Here is a 15,481-nt window from a genome sequence, read left to right on the forward strand (position 1 = left end):
GCACCTTCCCTGCAGCGTGTGCCCTCTGCAGGGGCAGGTCCAGCCGAGGAACGGCGGCTCTTTCGGGGAGCGCGGGCACGGCCTGCGGCTGGCCGGGAGCTGGAAGGCGGGCGCGGGGGCTGCAGCCGTCGGAAGGGGCCCCGCGGGGGTGCACGGGGTGGGGCGGGCCGCCGGAAGCCAGGAAGCGGCCACCTTCCAGCCACCTTTCTCAAGGACCCCTCTGGTGGCCGCGCTGAAAACGGTCTGTCAGGAGGCGAGAGTGGAAGAAGCAGGGAAATGTGGCCGAGCCGACAAGGGCAGGCTCCCACCCGCCTTGCCCGCCTGTGCCAGGCCGCAGGTGCCGCCCAGCCTCCCCGAGGCCCCCTCGCAGTCTAGCTGCCTCCCTCAGGTGCTTCTTAAGCTCTATAGGAAGCTCGAGAACCTCACCCCCTCGTCCTGGAGCCCTACAAGCCCCATAGAACCACCTGCAGAGCTGCCTTTCAAGGCTCTGCTGGGAATCCAGGCGGTGAGCATGCGGGTCATTTCCCATGGCTCTCAGACCCCAGAGGGAGAGGCAGGGAAGGGCACAGCGCTGGGCCACGGCACAGGCTGGCCAGGAGCACCTGAGCTGCCCCCTTTAGAGTTTGCAGATCGGCCCAGGATTTCTTAGCTCCGACCACAGCGCTCTGTGTCAACTTACCGCAGCTCCCAGAGAAGGTGACAGGGACACCGTGGGAGCCCGGTTCTCCCTCCAGGTCTGCCCCCCAGCACGGCAGAGTCCAGGCAAGTTGTGTCCCACTCGGTGCCTCGGTTTCCACAAAAACTCGGGAAAACTGTGGGTTGGACCAGCCGGTCTCTCCAAGCTAAAGAATCCCAACATCCTTTTCGTCCTGGATGGGACCTGGGTGGGAAGAGGAGCTGCCGGCCCCAATCCCCGCTTCACTCCTGCCCCGACGCTGGCCCCGAACTTCCCCTTGACCTTGCTCCAGCTGCCCCTCCTCCCCCTTTCAGCGGAAAGGCTCGGACCCCTCCCCCTCCCAGCCTGCCCACACGCTTCATGCTTGATACCATCCGCAGGTCCCTTCACGGGTTAGGAAATGGGTGGGTAGGCTTTGAAGCCAGACAGCCTGAATTCATATCCTGGCTCCACTGCTTTTGAGCTGTGTGACCTTAGGGGACTTATTTAACCTCTCTGAGCCAGTTTTCTCAACTGTAAAATAGAGACAATAATAGTATCTACCTTATAGAGCTGTTAAGAGGATTATAAATGAGTTAATACATGAATCTGAGTGGTGCCTGGTCCGTAGAACACACTCTTCAAATGTTAAGTTATCACTATTCCCAGCCCTGGGAAATATGTATATTTTATTGCCCTTTTCGGAGATGATGATGTTGAGACTCAGAGAGGTTAAGGAACTTGCCCAAGATCACACAGCCAGTGGGTGGCCGGGCTTGGCCTTGAACTCTCAGTCCTATGCTTCTTAGATGTGCTGTGGGGGACCCCATTTTCAGCTGTGGCTCCTGACTCTCACACATCCCAGGGGCAGTTGTCCAAATGCTGGTGATTTTCACTTCCCCATCTCTGGAGAGGAGAGAGATTTAAGCAAGAGCCCAGGGCAGTTAACGATGGGAAACAGTGGCTAAGAGTGGTGGCCTTAAAAAGAAGTCCATGTGGGCAGGAGGCCTGCCCTCCCCGGCGGGAGGCGGTCACCTCTGAGGCCCCTGGGGGCCACAAGGTTGAGGGCTCAGGTGCAGGGTCTCAGGCCCAGGGGGCAACCATCTCACGGGTGTGGCTGCACCAGCCAGTGGGTCCTCCCAGCCCAGCGTGGCCGGGGGCGGGCGCAGGCAAGGGGGAGGCGCCTGCACCGCAGAGGTGAACAGGGACACATCTGGCGGGAGCTAATTCCACACGATGGTGTTTCTGTCAGGAGCTGACACGATTCATTTGTTTGAGGGGCATAGAAAAAACAGAGAGAATTACCCACCTCCCCAAGGAGAAAACAGCACCAAATAAATAAATAAAAGAAAGCCACGGATGGGGCGAATCGGCCGTATCCCAGAATACCGGATTTATTGGGAGTGGGATGAGGAGGAGAGCGTGTGCTCATTCTCGGGCTAATCTTGGCCTTTATTTTTATCCATCGCCCTCATTTTCCATTCCGCACGTGTGCCAGGCCTGTCAGGGAGCCACAGCCCACAGCCGTGTGTTTATTTAAATTTAAATTTATCTTCCCGTTCAATCCTGTTAGTCAGTCTGTCCCGGCCGCGGCGTCCCTGGCTCCCGCTCCCCGTCCCCACAGCTCCGCAAAGGCTGTGCCCGTGGGAGCGGGCCTGGGGGTCTCGCCAAGCTCCCTCGCAGTCCAGGGCTGCTTAGCCCAGGGGTCCACCGACCCCCGCGGCATCCAGGAGCCTGGATGGAGAAAACTTTGCATCTGTGTGTTCACCACCCCCAGCTGAGGCTTAGCACACCCCTCACTGACGGCTGTAGCGCAGAATCGCCGTGGCTGGCGGCACCTGTGACGTCGACCCCGAGAGAAATCGCAGACGTGTTCCTATCACATTACAGGTGCTGCCGGGATCTCGAAATCAAAATACCATTTATACTCATCATGACTTTGACATTACAGCAGTTATGAGACCCGCTGCTCAGTCTTACGTAATGCACTAAGAAGCACATATGCTACAATAATACTACTTTTTGACCTTGAAAGATGTTCACAATATATTATTAAGTGAAAAGGCAGGTTACAAAACAGTATGGGGGAGCAGACGTAGCTCAGTGGCTAAGTGCCTGCTTCCCATGTACAAGGTCTTGGGTTCAATCCTCAGGACCTCCTTTAAAAAAAAAACAGTATGCACATATGAGGTTTTTTTAAAAAATAATCTTTATTGAGCAATTATTATTTGTCATACGCTGCACCAAGTTCTTACCATGCACATATGAGTTTTTATTTAAAAATATACATATTTAGCAAAGTAAAAGCACAAATGCTGTTTACCAAAATATTAACATCGGTTATTTCAAGAGAGTAGTTGATGATTGATTTTGCTCACCACCAGCGGCAGCCCTCTTTTTGTTTTGGCCTATTTGAATTTTCTCTAATGAAGATTATTTTTTAAATGGGGGCTGGAGGTGGTGAGAGAAGTGTATCAACCTCAGATTGTCCAAACATCCCCCCCAAGGCTCCCGCCCCGGCAAAGTAAATGTATCTGTTCAGCCTGAGTCTTGGAAGTTGCTTCTATTTTAAATCTGAAAATAACACTGTTGTTTAGCTACTTTGATAACTGCATTCCAAAATAATTGCTCACCTTGTGGTCCTGTGTGTTTTGTTTCATTCAGTTACAATTGTTATTCTGAGAGTGGGCCCATGGGCTCCTCCAGACTTTCAAAGGGGCGGGAGAAAAAGCTGGAAAGCCCCGCCTTGCCCTTCCGTCTCCTTAACCGCGGCCCTTCACCCTGGCGCCCCCTGAGGGCCCTCCGCGAGGCTGACCGTCCACTGTGTGTAGACGCGGCTCTCCTCGCCATACCCGCTGGGGCGCCACTTACTTCTAAAAGGCAAGCGGGCTGCTCCGTGTCTCCTAGTCCGCCAAGTCCATTTTATAGCCCTGGGCCCTCCAGGCCACCGGCCCCCTGGGCCGCATAATCCCTTCACCAGCCTCCACTTTGCGGGAGAGACACAGTAAATGTCCCCACTGCCCCCGGGGGCGGAGGGGTCCCAGCTGCCCTGCCTCTCCCTGCCTGCCGACGTGGCCCAGAGCTCAGCCCTCTGCTTCCCTGCTTTCCTAAGCGGTTCTCATCAGAAGCCACGCTCTGGAAGCAGCGACTTGAGCTGGGGGGAGAAGGCAGGGCAGGCTGCCAGCATCACCCGGAGGCAGATGGAGGTTTTTGCACTATCCGTGGATGGATGATGATCTGTTTCTCCAGACCCTTCATTCTCCTCCATTAGGGAGATAATTGGGATCTGGCTGGAAATCGCCTGCCGCCTGGAACGTTCAATCAGTGCCTACCGAACCCCCCTGGGAGTCAGGGAGAAGGTGAATGGCCTGCCTCCATCTGCACCTCTCACCCAGCGTGGGAGCGCGCCAGCGAAGTAAGGCTGAGAGCAGGCGGGGGCTGAGGGCTCTGGTCCAGGGAGCAACCAAGGCGTGACCAGTGGAGTCGGGGGGACAGCATGGCCCCACTCCCACACCCTCGAGCAGTGGCGCGCCACGCTGGCTCCTCTTCTGGAAGGCTCTCCCGTGATCCTGACACATAGCGGGGGTTAAGAGCTGGGCCCAAAGTCATGCCAACGCCGGCAGGCCACGGCGGGTGCCCGGGTGAGCAGCTCCGTACCTTTGTTGTCCCACCCTCTGCCCTGGCCGTGGGCAGGCGTCTGTCTGCAAGGCCTCTGCCGCTCAGCCCACATTTCTAGGGCTCCTCCCCCAAGATTTTGACTCTCCAGGAAAATCTTCGTTGACTTCAAAGCACAGCCGCCCTGGCAGGGGAGCCGGGGAGCCTGCGAGCCCTGAACCGGGGAAACCGGCCAGCCCTGCCTGGGCCTTTTCCCATTAACTTCTCCCCGGTTGCTCTCTCTGAGGCTCTTATTATGACAGTGACGATTATTAAGAGTTTCCTGTCGTGGCTGCGTCCTGGGGTGCGATTCTTCCGAGCAGGCTAAGCTCCACTGCCCCCGAGGCTTGGCGGGTGTCCTGGGGCTGATTCACGCACCTCCTAATTTAGTCTCGTCCTTAAAGCTGCTTCCTGCTCGGCCCGCCAGGCGCCGTCGCCCGGTGTGGTGGAAAGCAGGGCCCCTCGGCTTCCAGCCCAAGGCCCCTTCCGAGGTTGGAGTTCACCTTTCATGTTGGTTTGGGATTTGCTCCGCCTTCACCGACTCCCCCACCCCACGCTGGTGAGCAGGGCTGGCAGGAGGGGAGCAGCGGGAGGGGTTTTATCTGAGAAGTTGCGCTCCTAAAGGCCGTGGCTGCGTCTTCCAGGCGCCCCAGTGGGATCAGAAGCAGGATTGACAGACCTCACCCTGAGCCACTAGTTCCTCTCTCCATCGCCTCTTGACCTCCCTGTGAGCACCCATGGGCCACCTCAACCCGACACTCCCCCGCAGCCCCCACCCCCATCACAGCCCTGGCAGGAATAGGTGGTGAGCTCTGTTCACCACCAGGAGGGGGTCAGCACAGCTCAGCTGGGGGGCGTGCCTGTGAGTCACCCCATCACGGTGATCACGGGCTGCGGAATGTCCTGATCCGCAAGCAGCGGGGGCGCGGAGTTCTGCTGGGCAGCGGTGGCGAGGGAGGGGCCCTGAGATGCACACCGAGCCTCCTCCACCCCTCCTTTCCTGGGCTCCTGAGTCCGGGTCCCCCTGAAAGGGGAGAACGGGCAGGGGGGAGGGAGGAAGGCATTGGAGGTTCAACTGCAGTGTCACCACTGTGACCCTAACGGCATGGCGCAGACCCTCCCTTCTTCCGCTCCAGGCCTCAGTTTCTCCAGCTGCTACCCACTTCATTTGAAAAAGGAGTTGGGAGTGAAAAGAAATGTTCACAATCAAGGTTGTCCTGCATTTACAGTCTTCAGTTCAAAGGGGCAAGCCTGTCGCACTCTCCTTCATCCTGGCGGGTGCCCTGAGTCCAGTGTCACCAGGCAGATGGTATTTCTGTTCTTTTGCATGAGCAGAGCTAGGCCCAGAACAAGACAGAAGACTCCCAGGGTAGCTAACACTCAGGGTCGCGTGTGCCCACAGGCCTGCTGCAGGAGAAAGAGATGCCTTGGAAGGGAATCTCACAGTGGGTAGGAAATGGGAACCGATTCATTCATTCATTTCTTCAACAAAATTTTATTGAGCATCTACTACCTACCAGGAGCTATTCTAGGTACTGCAGACCCTCAGTGAACACAACAAAGTCCAGCCCTTGGGTAGCCTACATTCTAGAGGTGGGAGACAGACAATAAAGAAGCCTGTAAAAAAAATAACAAAGAAAATAACAAAAAAAAGAAGCCTGTAAATATATACTATGAGAAATAAAGCAGGGTAGAGGGTTTAAAGGTAGGCAGAGAGGCATCTCTGATAAGGTGGCATTTGAGGAGACACATTGGGGAAGGAGGGGCAAGCCAGGTCGATACTTGGAGGAAGAGCGTGCCAGGCAGGGAGAACAGCAAGTAGAATGGCTCTGAGGTAGGAATGTGCCTGCATGTCAAAGAAGCGCAAGGCGGCCCAGGTGGCTAGAAGAGGGTGTCGGGATAGGAGTGGGGCTGGGAGGGGAGCAGAGAACTACCAGAGAGAATTGAGCAGGGATTGACGTTTCCAAAAGACACACTGGAGGGGGTGGGGGTGGGGAGGGGTGATTCGCTATCAGAGGGCAGGGGCCAAAGAGGGACAGTCGGGGTAATTCAGATGGGACGTCGCAGCTGCTTGGGCCGGGGCAGGTGCCTGGGGAGGGAAGAAGAGGTCCAAGATGGGACCCTAGAGGCGCTGGAGGCCTGGCGCAGGGTCGCAGTCCTCCGGAGGGTTCCGAAGACGAGCAGGCGGGCGCGGCGCCCACCATCCATCCTGAGCCGGCCAATTAGCATGCGGGTCTGTGTTTACTTTTCTCTCCGCAGCATAATGACTCGTTTTAATTGCTCTCATTAGGGAATGTCCAATTTCACTAACATTTACAGAGCGGGCCTACGAGGCCTTTTTTCTAAACCACTTGGCCTTCCCCTCCACCTGCCTGCAGAGCCCCCGCGGGCACACTGGGCGGCTCACCCCAGGGGAAAGGCTGGTGCACCCAGGAGGGCCCACCCCGGGCTCACCCAGAAGAGAGGCTGGTGCACCCAGGAGGGCCGGCTCTGGGCTCACATAAGCAGACCACGCGGGAGGGGAGAGGGCTGAATCTGAGGCATGACGCCGAGTAAGAAGCCAATCTCAAACAGTTGTTCTGAAACATTCCATGGTGGTCTCAAAAAGACAAAAGTTTAGTGACGGAGAACAGAGAACTGACGAGTGGTCGTCAGGCCTGGGGATGGGAGGGGCAATGATAAAGCGGTAGCTTCTCAGAGTTTTGGGGGCGATCGAGCTATTCTGTGTCCTGACTGTGGTGATGGTAACACAAATCTACACATGTGCTGAAGTTCATAGAACTGCACACCAAAAAAGTCCATTTTACTGTGTGTTCATTTAGAATTAAATTATAAATTACTGAGGATGCCTCACCCCCCCCCCCAAAAAAAAAGATGAAATGAGAAGTATCGGCACTGACAGCACCGCAATGGACTTTTTGACTCAGGTAGCACCTCCTCTCACTGTCATTTAGTTCCTCAAGTACGTCATAGGTCCCCTCCTGTCAAGCCAGAAAGGGGGCTGGAGGGCCTGGAGTGCCCCCGTGAGTTGGAACCTAGCTGGGCGATGGGGACATGGACCGTGCTTGGGCGTGAGTGTGATATCAGTCCTGTGACCTTGAGGAGGATGGGGCAGGAGCCCAGGGTGATGGCAGGGAGCGTGGGTGGGCGGGGACTGGGCAAGAGGAGGGGGACAGAGGCGGTGGGGATGAAGTCTGGGCTTGGGGTCGACGTGATGCGGGTGACAGAAGCCTGGAGGAGCGGGCTGGGCGCGGGCCAGATGGAGGAAAAGAAGGCTTTGCCACCACCTGCCGCCACCCCGTGGTCCTTCCTGGGCTGATCATCACCTTAACGCACTTCCTCTTTTGAGTGCCCACTGCGCACCCTTGTCTTCTTTTCTGTTTCTCTGCCTCTCCAAGTCTCTCTCTCTCTTTCTCTGCCAGTGTCTCTTTGAAACTGACCGTCTCTCTCTCTCCCTCCGTCCCATCGCCCCTTCTGTGTCTGACTCTCTTCTCTCTGATCTTCTTCTGACACCCCGCACAGCCACAGATAAACATGCACGTGCAGTCCATTCATTCGTTCGGTCAGTCCTTTGTCTGTTCAACCCACAGGTATTGAGGGCCAGCACGTGCCTCAGAAGTGGGGCAGTATGGGTAGGAGGGGCCTTTGCAAACCTGGGCAGCCGTGCTGGGAACTTTCGACAGGGGGATGCCGGGGTAGCCAGAGGCAGCTGAGTGACAGGGAGGACTGTCACCTGGCAGAGGCACCTGGCAGATGACTCACCCGCTCCTCAGGGCCCCCGCTCCGTCTCCGTTCACCAGAAGGGAACCAAGGCTGGGCAGCTCTCTTGAAAAAGGGCTAGAAGGGTCGGGAGGTGAAATCAGCCCCGCGCCCCTTGGTTTCCAGGCTCCCAGGACGCCAGGCTCACGGTCTCTTAACTGATGTGGGAGGAGTGGGGGGTGGGGAGTGGGGTATATGGGAACCTCTTATATTTTTTTAATGTAACATTTTGTGTGATCTATGCATCTTTTAAAAAAAAAAAGACAATTTTTTAAAATTTGCTTAAAAAAGTAGCCTTGGGCTCTGCACTCTGCGCCTCCTGAAGGCAACAGGACCCCTCATTTTAAAAGGCGGCCCAGAGAAGGGCAAAAGTTTGCCCAAGGTCGCAAAGCACGCCAGCTCCAGGGGCTCGCAGGGGCTCTGTCCTCCCTCCGCGCCGCCTTTGCCCCCCGCAGCCCCCTCCCTGCCTCCCGGAGGCGCAGAGAAGACGACGCCGCTATCAGAGGAGCGGCGGCCGAATACCAAGTGGTCTATTAGCCCCTGGCAGAGCCCCCTCCCCACTGCCATAAGGCGGTCAGACTCCTGTGCCTTGCCACACGCTTCTCTGTGTGAGAACAGGGTAGTTTAGCCTGGTAAATCCAGGAGCTGGGCAGCCGCTGGGGGGCGCAAGGCCCCTCCCTGCTCCTTGGAGGCCCCCTCTAAAGCAGAGGGCTCCTTGTGCCCTCAGCCAGCCCCAGGAGGGGCCCAGAGGGAAGGGTGGGAACTCCTGCCAGGCAGACCCTTTTTTCTTGCGTTTCAGACTCCCCTCCCTGCCGTCTGAGAACTCATCAGCTCCCTGCTCCAACCCCAGCCAAAGCTCCCCCGTGGCGCGTCCAGTGGGGGGAGGGAAGGGTGTGAGGGCGGGCGTGGGGTGAGTCCAAGTCGCAGATTGTGACCCGGACGAGGACCTTGCGCTTAGAGACGGCCCCACGTGGGAGTGGTCTGGCCGGAGGCGAGCGGGGTGGCAAGGCCAGGCCACGTCCCTCACTCCCTGGCGATCCCGGTGTTCGGTGGAAACACTTCAGGAAGGCCATCTGCTCTGTCACCTTGGGCAGGTTCCTAATCTGCAGCCTTCGAATGCCCGTCCTCCCCAGGCCAGCCTCCACCTGGCTGTGGTGCAGGTCAGCTGAGGGGAAGTTGGGGAGCGTTTAGCTCGGGGCCGGCAGGAGCGCAGCCCGGGGCCACGCTATCGCTGCAGTTACTGCTGCTGTTTCAAACCGCTGGGCGTGGAGGCTGCCATCAGGCAGGCGTGTGAATCTGGAGGCCCTCTGGAGGGGGTGGGCTGCGTGTTTTGAAGGAAGAGTTAGGCTCTCCATGTGGGGCAGGTGCCTTCTGAAGGGGGCTTCCTGCTGCAGGGAGGGACGTGGGAGGGGCAAGACCTAGCTCCCCTAGTCTTTTTTTTTAGGTACCCAGGACCTCTTATGTGGAAACTGGCGCTCAACCACTGAGCCACATCAGCTCCCCTGAGTTGATTTTTGTTTGTTTGTTTTTGTTTTATCAGGAGGCACCGGGAACCGAACCTGGGACCTCCTGTGTGGCAGGCAGGCACTCAACTACTCTCTAGTCTTTTTCAATAGCAGCTTTACTGAGATTTAATTCACATACCATACAATTCGCCCATTTAAAGTACACAATTCAGCGGTTTTTAGTGTATTCACGGAAAGGTGCAACCATTACCACTGTCAATTTTAGAGCATTTTTATCACCTCAAAAAGAAACCCCCTTTAGCCATTACCCATCTAACCCTCCTTTCCCCCTGCCCCAAGCTACTGGTCCACTCGGTCTCTGTAGCGGGGAGGATTGGGTTCCCTCCATCCACGCGGGTCTTGGTGGGGTAGGGGGAGGTGTGCACGGTGTTGTGCAATGAGGCGCTCGAGTCTCTTAAACCCATGGCCCCTCTGTCCTTTGCACGTGAATTAGTAGTCCGAGTGGCCAGGGCCAGCAGCCCCGATACCTGTGGGGCCAGAAGGAGAGAGGGACAGCCTGGGGGCCCTCCACTGAAGGCTTGCCCTTGAGCCACGTCCACAGGCACCTGGCAGAGCCCATTCCTGGACTTCATCTCAGTAAGTGCCCACTGGGCTGGTTGCTCTGCTCCCTCGAGGCACAGGGAAGTCCAGAGATTTGACTCCTGCTCATAACCAGAAATGCTGTTTTCCTGAGGCCAGGGGGGCTGGTTCCAACTCTGGGATGGGTACAGTTAGTACTAGTGTATCCTGTGGTCACAAGTGCCACCTCTGTTCCCAAAGGGATGCACCCAGAGCACTGGTCCCCAAGGCCGGGTGAATGGCACGGGCGGGTGTGCATCCGTCCTCGCTGGCGTGAGCCCAGCTCCTTTGGCAAGTCTGAGCAGCCGCGGGGGAGCACCCACAGGGCAACTGTGGTTGCAACTAGATGCTAGAACCCCTTACTTCCCATCAAATACAGGACCCTCCACTGCTGGGCAGTAGTTCTGACTGACCCCTGTTTTGCTCTCACAAACAGGCCAGGTAGAGTTGGGCACCAGCCAGCCCGCTTTATCTGGGACTGTCCAGGTTTTGGGCCTGGAAATGCACATCCTAGGACTTCCTTAGTCCCGGGCAAACCAGGGCAGTTGATCACCTAAGAGCAGATCCTAAAGTCTGCGATGCAGGTCTAAGAGCTGACCCACTCCCAGGGAGGAGAAACTGAGGCTCTGAGCCGCTGGTGGCCAGGCAAGCCTGGAATACAGAAGAGGACAAAGGGGCTGAATTCCCACCCATGTGACGTGGACTCTGCAGGGTCCCTGGAGCTGGGACTTTGCCCAGGAATAGGTGGTGTGGGGACAAGGACACAGACAGATGGTAGGGGGTAGATGGGCTTTGGGTATGTGAGATTCCCATAGTGCACTGGGCAGTGGACTGCAAATTAAGGAAACAATTCAAAAGCACCTGTCCCTCATTTACCTTAATGCAGGTACTCAGTGCGCATAATTCATTTCCCAGAAGAGCTGAGGCTGGCTGCAGGACCTGCTGGCCAGATTTCTCCTGGGAGGAGGAGGGAGGGAGGGAGAGGAGGAGTGTGTGTGCAGGTGAGGAGCACCTGCCTACCTTACGTGCCCTGCTCTATAGATGGATAATACACACATCCGGGGGATGAAATTGACAGCTCTCTAGTATTCTTTCCCCCAAAGTGCCAGCTGCCAATTGGATTGAATTAGATTTCACAAGGGTTTTTGCAATACATGAAATTCACCAGCAAATTACTCTTAAAGAGGGAAAATCAATCATTTGGAGCAGAGATAAGCTGAAGGCAAGGCAGCCTCGGATTGATCCCGTCTGTGCAAGCGTGTGTGGAATTCAACAGATAACCTAGGGGAGAGGAGGGAGGGGAAGGCTGCACAGAGATGGACAGGGCTGGGGTGGGGAGGAAAAGGGGATCTCAGAGAGGAAGAGGCAAGAGAGGAGGAGGAAAGAGAGGGAGAAAAAGAAACAGAAAAGAGAAAGGTAAGAGAAGAAAAAGGTGAAGAGAGAGAAGGAGGAAAGAAAAAGGTGAGAGGGAAAAGAGGAAAGGAAATGAGGGAATAATAAAGAAGGAGAGAAAAGAAGGGAAAGAATAAGAGGAGTGGCAGAGAAGGCAAGGAGAGAGTGGCGGGTGTTAATGGGCCTTGGGGAATCATCCAGTCCAAGCTCCTCGTTTTACAGATCAGGAAATTGAGGCCCAGAGAGAAAAAAGGGTCTGTCCCAGGCATACAGTGCCAAGTGGCAAAGAAGGCAGGTTCCTGACCGCTGCCTACACAGCTTAAGGGCCAAATCCGTGGAGGGGCCTGGGAAGGAGGTTGTAGGTGGGATGTCAGCCTGAAACGAGGGCAGCGGCCTTCACCCAGGAATTTCTGAGAAGGTACTAGCATCAGTTCTCCCCAGTTTCTGCAGCTTAGAAGGTCCATGGGAGTTGAGGTGGAGTTGGGGGATAGAGGTGGTGATCTCTGGGGGGCTCCTTCCCACGCCCCAGGGACTCCGACATGGCAGAGGGCAGCCTGGGGCAGTGGACACGGATGGCTGCCCCAGGGAGGCAGCCAGGAGGCGGACAAGCTTGGTGCCCCCTCAGGGGTAGGGGCTGGAGGGAGAAGGGGGTGAAGGAGGTGTGGAGAGGCCCACCTCCTGCCAAGGTTCAGAATGAGGGTTAGGTGGAAGATGGACAAAGGAGTGATAAGAATATCCTCAGGAGCAGACGTGGCTCAAGTGGTTGAGTGCCCGCCTCCCACATGGGAGGTCCCAGGTTCAGTTTCTGGTGCCTCCTGAAAGAAAAACAAACAAACAACAGGCAAAAACAGATGAAAAAACTAACTCAAGGGAGCCAATGTGGCCCAGTGGTTGAGTGCCGGCTTACTACGTATAAGGTCCAGGGTTCAATCCCCCGTCCCTAGAACCTAAAAAAAAAAGACATCTTCGGTGACTTTGGATTTTTTTTTTCTTTGTCAGTCAATAGCGTGGATTAGACCAAAAGAGAGCACAGTGGAGGAGGGAGGGAGCCCCGTGACCCCCTGAGCTGGGCAGGGGTGGGGGTCCTCACGCTGCACACGTCTAAGCCTTTGCCATCTCTGCCTGGCCCTCCAGTCCTTGGCCAAGGTCTAGAAATCAGCCCTTCCCCAGGGCAACCTCCTCCCCTCTGCCCACCCTTTCTAGGACAACGAGGCCCTCCTTTTTTAAGCACTTTCTCGGTGCCACATATTTCCCTAAGATTTTGCAGCTCGCCCACAATTACCCCATCAGGTAGGCTTTATTGTTCCCATTTTACAGATGAGGACATTGAGGCTCAGGGAGGTAAAAGAGGTTGTGTAAAATGGCACGGGTATAAAGGGGAGAATCTGGACTCGGGTCTGACTCCAAAGCCTGTGCCTTGAACGAGCACACCCTGGAATCTTTAGTCCCTGGGTCTCTTCCTTCGCAGCCTGGGCTCTGGACGAGGATTCTGAGAGGGTGGGAACTCCAGGTCCCCAGCCTGTTCCCAGCTGGGGCGGAGAGTGTCCCACCCGTCCACAGGGCTCGCTGGGTGCCCCGGGCAGGGTCCTGACCCTTCTTTCTCTTGCCTCCCAGCATGCCCCTAGCCCTGCCGCTGTCAGTGCAAAGGTCACTTTGGTCCTTGCTGTCCTCCCCGGTCCACTCTGCATTCGCACACCCTGTTCCATCCTCTTCTTTGAAAGGAATTCCCAGGATGGGGCAAATGCCCCTAGCTTTTCAGTTTCAAAGGAAAGAACACACTGGTCCCTGCCATCGGGAGCTTCCTGTCTCTTCAGCAAAAAACAAACCCACAATTGGCGCGCCGCCCACCAAAACGTGGTGGGGCAAGGCGACAGTGCTGCTTCATGTAATCCTGGGGTGCCTGCTCTTTTCTCCCCACTCCTGGAGGAAGAAACCAAGGCTTCGGGAGGGGAAGTGATCACACAGCTAGGGAATGATAGGGCCTGTCTCCAGCCCGGGCTGTGGACCCCGAATCCTGTCCCACGTCCTCACAGCCCTGCGTCACCTGCCCAGATCCTACCCTGACCTTTGGCAGGGAGAGCTGGGCGCATCCGAGGGTGCTCGGTGTCGCCATCTGCAGGGAAGAGCCAGTGCAGCTACAGGAGGGACAAAGGAGGCACCTGCCGGCCTCGTGGCTGGGGAATGGTGGGGGGGGTGGGCAGGCCTTTCTCCTTTTGGGGAACCGGACATCAGGAGGGGAAGACATCGGTGTCCAGAGCCCGCAGACGACCGAGGGAAGCCAAGTGCAACCGGGACGCCCCCACCCAAGCCCAAGAGCAGGTACCAGCCAGAATCCACCTCTGAGGAAAGGCCGTCTGCGCCAGCTGTTACGTAACGGGAACGCCACCCCCGCCCCTCCCAGGGTTGTGGGGGGCGCCACGGGGCTTATGGTTGTAGAGGGCCTGGCTCCTGAGCCGTTCACACTCGTAGCAGGAAACACCACCAGCTCACGCACCCACCAGTTGGCCTTAGGGCTGGCTCAGGTTTGGAAGCCACAAAGAGACAAGGAGGGACCGTCCTTCCAGAGCAGGCGGCGGGAGGGGAGGCTTGGGGAGCTGAGCGTGGGGAGGCAGCCCCCTCTGGCAGCGGCTGATAACCCGGCCAGGGCTGGCACGTTGCCCTCCAGTGGCTCCAGTAACCAGGAGCACGGCACGGGAGGCCAGGCGGGGCGGGACCAGCAGGGGCAAGAAGTTATTTCATGTGGTCTTCCCCCTCCCAGTAAACACAGAAAGCCGAACGTCCCGGCGGCCCCCCCAGGGCAGCGGCCGGCTCTGTGGCCGCATGGGGGGAGGCGACGCTGCGGCTCCAGCCCCCCTGGCTGCCAGCTATCAGCCCTCTCATCGCCTCTCCCAGCTGGAGGAGAATTTAATCCACCAGGCTCCTCTCCACACACGCTGGGGCTCCTTTTGATGTCGCTCTTTATCTCCCTTCCTAACAAAATCGCCCCTCGGACAGCTCCAAGAGGGCCTGCTGCCTCCTCGCCACCCCCTCCAGCCTGGCATGCAGCGGGCAAGGGCGTGGGGAGGGGCCAGCCAGGACCCTGCCAGGCTCCCTTCCCCTCCCCTCCCCCTCCATCAACCCAGCTTCCTTCCTCTGCGGCTTTGCTCTGTGACCTTGGAAGAGGGGCTCTGCCTCAGTGAGCCTGGCTTTTACCATCTGCAGATGGAGAGAAGTGCACCAGGCATCCTGCCCTTAGACTCTGGAACAAGAACAGATGCGTGTTCAAATGCATCGTTGATAACTGTGTGGCCTGAGCAAGTTACCCTCTCCGGCCTCAGTTTCCTGCTCTGTGAAAGGGGCCGACTGACGCTGATGTCCCGGAAGCTGTGGTTATAAAAGGCTGCAGTTAGTAGGGGTTTTGCACCAACTCACTGAATCCCTGGCAGGCACAGACCAAGTCCCAGCAGGAATTGGCCTTCTGGGCGGCTTCTGGAAGGGGCAGGCTGAGCATTTCAGGGGACCCGACCAGAAGGTGACCCTGGGGTCTCAGGACAGCAGCACTGGGGTCCTAACTGCAGGATCAGGCCTGAGTGAACTTAAGAACCCTGGTGGCAGATCAGGAAGGGAGCAGGCCTCGTCCCCGAGACTCCAGAGACCTCCCCTGAAGAGACCAGCAAGCTGCCCCTGAGGACCGGGCCCTCTAGGTGCACCTGCTCCTGCCAGGTACTTAGCCTGATCAGTGCTGAGCTCAGCACCGTCTTCCCAGGCATTGCTTCCGCCCCTTATCTTTTTTTTTTTTTAATTAAAAAAAATTTTTTTTAAAGTTAATAGATCACACAAACCATTACATTAAAAAAACTTTTCACTTGGACTAATGCTGTGTCTATAGCTCCAGCCCCAGCTTTCTCTGTCTATCTGGTCACCCACCATCTCTTGCTGTTCCATGTTCTTAACTCTC

At 56.8% G+C, this 15,481-nt stretch overlaps 1 protein-coding gene across 2 annotated transcripts in view; it reads left to right on the plus strand.

The window, feature by feature from the left end:
• CDH23 (cadherin related 23) overlaps nt 1–15,481 on the plus strand; it is a 438,368-nt gene that overhangs the window by 244,200 nt on the left and 178,687 nt on the right. Inside the window, exon 1 of one of the 2 annotated variants that reach the window (XM_071215845.1) lies at nt 13,771–13,863. The exons of the other annotated variant lie outside the window; for it this stretch is intronic. The gene's annotated coding sequence lies outside the window, so the exon portion shown is untranslated. Of the gene's footprint in view, nt 1–13,770; nt 13,864–15,481 lie in introns of those variants that run through there. 2 annotated transcript variants of the gene reach the window in all.

This window comes from Dasypus novemcinctus, chromosome 6 (genome assembly GCF_030445035.2).
Source record: "Dasypus novemcinctus isolate mDasNov1 chromosome 6, mDasNov1.1.hap2, whole genome shotgun sequence".
NCBI lineage: Eukaryota > Metazoa > Chordata > Mammalia > Cingulata > Dasypodidae > Dasypus > Dasypus novemcinctus.